Below are 4164 nucleotides of genomic sequence, written 5' to 3'. Positions count from 1 at the left end.
TAATAAAAATATAGAAAATGAAACACAAAGAGAAAAAAGGCCCAAAATGAAAGAATAGAGCATCACTGCATTATTGGACAACTTTGAGGCCTACTGCATGTGCACAGAAGTCCCTGAAGGAGAGACGATAGACGGGAGGACACAAACAGTATTGAAGAAATAATGGCCAAAATCTTCCCAAATATGAAAGCCGCAAAGCCATAGATCCCAGAAGCTCCACGAAACCCAAACACAAGAAACATGAGGAGATGCCACACCGAGGCACATCGTAACCAAATTGCTTAAAACCAGTGATAAAGAAGAAACCTTAAAAGCAGCCAGAGGAAAGAGTCATTATATACAAAAGGACAAAGATCAGGATTTTGGGCAGATTTCTCCCGGGAAGCACAGACGCCAGAAGGCAGGGAGCAACGTGTTTAAGGAACAGAAAGAAAGGCTGGAACCCCGGGGGCGGGGAGTGCGCGTGCGGAGGCTTGAAGTCCAGGGCGGCAGGGACCGCGGAGACTTGGGGTGCGAGGCCGCCGCAGGCAAGGGGCGGGGCTGCTGGCCCGGGAGGCTGGAGGCTGCGGATCACCAAGCGGACCGGACCGTGGGGCAGGGCCACATTTCGGAGAGGCTATGGCTTGCACCCTGGAGGATTCTGAGTGACTAGCACGGTGCACAGAAGGTGTGGTGGCTGGGAGAGCGAGATAAATTTGGCAGGTGCCCGATGATACATTAGTCAGAACAGGAAGAGCTAGAACTTAGAAACAAATCCTGAAATCTCAGCATCCTAACAGAAAAGCTTATTTTTTATTCATGCGAAGTTCACAGGGGGCTGGCAGAGGATAAGCTCCGACCAGTGAGTCGGAGACCCCGGCGCCCTCCACCTCAGATCCGCCGTCTGAACCCACGAGGACCGCCGCGGCCCCCGCGAGAGGCCGGGCCCGGGACACCCGCGCCTGCGCCCCAGCCCGGAGGTGATGGGCGTGGTCGCGCCTCGCCGCTAGCTCATTGGCCAGAAGTGTCACGTGGCCTCAGCCCACCTGCAAGGGACGCTGGGAAATGTGGGGGACGAATGTGGAATGTCGGGCACGTGCTGAGGCTGCGCGGCCAGACGCGAGGGACCCCGGACTTTTGAGGAGAGGGGAAGAGGGCGTGGAGGCGGCCTGGAGCCCCAGAGGGAGCCCCGGCGTTTGAGGACCGAGGGGAAGGAAGCCCTAACCCACCGGGGAGGGCGAGCGGGGCCCTGGAGGGTGAGGCAGCCAAGGCTCCAGCGCAGGCGCCGGGCCCCTCCGGACCTGCTGTGTGTCCACTCGGAGGCCTGAGAGCGTCTCGCGTGGGACTGTTAACTGCGTTCCACGGGGTCGGGCGGCCGAGTGGCCGAGTCACGGTGACCTGGCGGGGACCAGAGCCAGGGTCTTCCGTCGAGCTCCGCTCCCTGCTTTCCCAAGGGCCCCCGCAGAAGGGACAGTGTTTACCAGGAGAGGTCTGCCGGCGCCCCCGCCCGCCCCCGAGAACCGTGCCTCCCTGATTTCCCGGGCTGACCAGGGCGGTGGTGAGGAGGGTCTTTCCCGGGTCTCCCAGATCCTGACGAACTTCTTGACCCCTGGGCCTCGGTTTCCTCCACTGCTGCTGTTTGATCTGTAGGCCCGGACACCACACTGTGGCAGAGTGCGGGGCTGGCAGGCTCCCCCGGACTCGTCCTGCTCCCTGAGAACCCCACCACTCTCCATCCTCTTCCCCTGCCCCACCATCTTAACGGAGCCCCCTCTGGTCAGAGACGACCCAGACTGGGAATGCCAAAGGCCCTGATTTGCATACACAAGCTCCTCCCCCACCTCTTGGTGTGTGCACAGTCGCCATAGCAACATGCCCCCAAGACTCTCTTTTGCAGTCACCTCCCCTTACTGTACTGCTGGAATGCTGGCTCCCTACCCAGGCTCCCAGGGCTCAGAGCTCAATCCCTCACTTTACGGATAAAGAAACTGAGGCCCAGAGAGGGAAAGCAAGTTGCCCGAGATTGCACTGTGAGTTAGCAGCAGAGCCTTATGCAGATTCCAGGTCTCCCCATTCCAACTCTAGGATGCCTGTCACCCTGAGCGGGTGGTGGGGGTCACCTCCCCACCCAGTCACCAGTATGATACATTCAGGCTCACCTCAGGCCTCTGGAGAAGACCTTGGGCAGCTGCAATGAAGAAATGATCACTGGACTTTGGGCAGAGACTCAGAGATAGAGCCAAGCACTGGGGATTGTGGAGGGGGGGGTGCAGCTAAGTAGGTCCCTCTGGGTCTCCAGCCCCTCTCTTCACCCCCTAACTCATTCATTCCACAAATATTATATGCCTGTTATGTGTCAGGTACTGCGCTAGGCCCTGGGGTTCAACTGTGATCACGCTGACCAAAACTCCCTGCCCTGGTGGGCTGACACTCCTGTGGGAGGTTGAAGATGATGAACAAAGTACGTGAACATAATACAATGTTGGGTTGATGTGGGTTCAGAAAGTGGTGAAGGGATCACTTGCTGCTTGAGTTAAGGTAACCTGCATGTTCTTTCACGGCTTACCTGTCCCTTATTCTATGCCTCAGGGCAGCCGGTGTCCTGACACTTGACTCCAAGATGATTGCCGACCAACTGATGTGTTTTGGGCAAACACACCTTGGCCCATGAGTCTGAGGCTTTACCAATAGAATTTTCAGTGGCATAGGGGGCAGTTGGGAAGATGTTTGGGGTGAGTGGGCTCCCCGATGTGGGCAACTGCCTTTCCTGTTCCTAGCATGGCCTGTAGATTCACAGTCAGATTTCAGAGGCCCCCAAAAGATTGCTGGCCTGCCACCACTCGCCAGCATCAAAATACTGACTTTAGCGGAGTTCCTGGTGTGGAAAAACAGCCCTTCACCTCATAGTGAGAAAGAACAGCAAGTCACAAGTGCCCCTGAGAGCAGATTCCAGATACCAGGCTCTGTTAGCAGACCCTTTCCTGGGAGGGAGTTTTATCTCACTTTCTGCAGAAATTTTCAAACATGTAACAGGAGAGTAGTACAAAGCACTCCCAGGTGCCTATGTGCAGCTCAGGAAACATCAACTCCTGGCCACTATGGTTTTAGCCTGATCCCCTTCCTGCCCACTGGAATGCTCTGAAGCAAACTGGGGCTGCTATTATAAGGAAAGGAGGGGGAGAACAGGAAGGCCCTCCCAACCAAACTGGGAAGAGGAGGACCCCAGAAGTGCAATCCAGGCAAGCCAACAAGGCTCAGGGCGTGATCCTGGAGTCACGGGATCGGGCTCCATGCACGGAGCCTGCTTCTTCCTCTGCCTATGTCTGTCTCTCTTGAATAAATAAATTAAATATTTAAAAAAAAAAAAAAGGAGGCAGTCTTGGGCAGGGAGTACCAGGGTGGACCTTGAAGCTGAGGAAACCCAGGGGTAGCTGCATCCAAAACAGGGGCTCCTGGTTCTGCCAATGGGGTAAAGGAGCCTGGCTGTGAGCACCAAGCCCCATTTCCTGCCCCAGTTTCACCTCTTTGTTTTCTTTCCCTCTTCTTCCCCCTCCCTCCCCCCCCCCGCAATAAAAACATAATTACGGGCTTTATAAAAAAAAAAAAAAAGGCAAATTATGGTGACATGCTTTAATTATCTGCCGAGCAATGGTGGGCTGAATTACACAGGCAGGGCCTTGGAGGTTACCTAAAAATAAAGCAAGAAGCCTCATTAAATGCTAATTGCCACTTTTGCCAACTGAAGTGAGATTTGGGCACCATGTGCCATTCAGTGCCAGGCTGTCTGCAGCGAGGTCCAAGGCCTGGGAAGCTCAGAGTGCCAGGGCCAAGCCTGGCTGGGCACCCAGGGCAGTGCAGGGCAGGTACTAGGGGCAGAGAGAAGTTCTCGATGCCAGGGAGAGTGCCCCAATCTCCCCAGGATGTTGAGTGGGGAGATGGAAATCCAGGCTGGGAGGAGGAAGCCTCAGGCCTCAGAGCATCCAAGAGAAAGGGCCCACGGCCTGTCCTCTGCCTAGAGAGGAGCCACAGAGCCTCCTGGAAGTTGAGCATCTTCCTGTGGGCTCCTGACGACTGCTCCTCGGACCTGGAGGCCGAGATGGTGTGGGGGCCTCCAAATGTTCTTGGTATAAAAACAATCATGCGCTACATGGTGCTAACAGGCCACTTTCTGGTCCCCTTTGCCTC

At 55.8% G+C, this 4164-nt stretch overlaps 1 long non-coding RNA gene across 2 annotated transcripts; it reads right to left on the bottom strand.

Moving 5' to 3' along the window:
• Window positions 1-773: 773 nt before the first annotated feature.
• On the bottom strand, window positions 774-1781 carry LOC144316904 (uncharacterized). 2 transcript variants are annotated; one of them, XR_013382733.1, is made up of 3 exons: window positions 1528-1781; window positions 1281-1420; window positions 774-1037 (listed from the first exon to the last, which is right to left on the bottom strand). It is a non-coding gene; the product is annotated as an uncharacterized LOC144316904 (long non-coding RNA). The 2 variants fall into 2 exon arrangements; XR_013382732.1 differs by having other exon boundaries at window positions 774-1420.
• Window positions 1782-4164: the final 2383 nt, after the last annotated feature.

This window comes from Canis aureus, chromosome 7 (assembly GCF_053574225.1).
Source record: "Canis aureus isolate CA01 chromosome 7, VMU_Caureus_v.1.0, whole genome shotgun sequence".
NCBI lineage: Eukaryota > Metazoa > Chordata > Mammalia > Carnivora > Canidae > Canis > Canis aureus.
The sequence above is the reverse complement of the archived record's forward strand: the minus strand, read 5'-3'. Positions and strand labels throughout refer to the sequence as shown.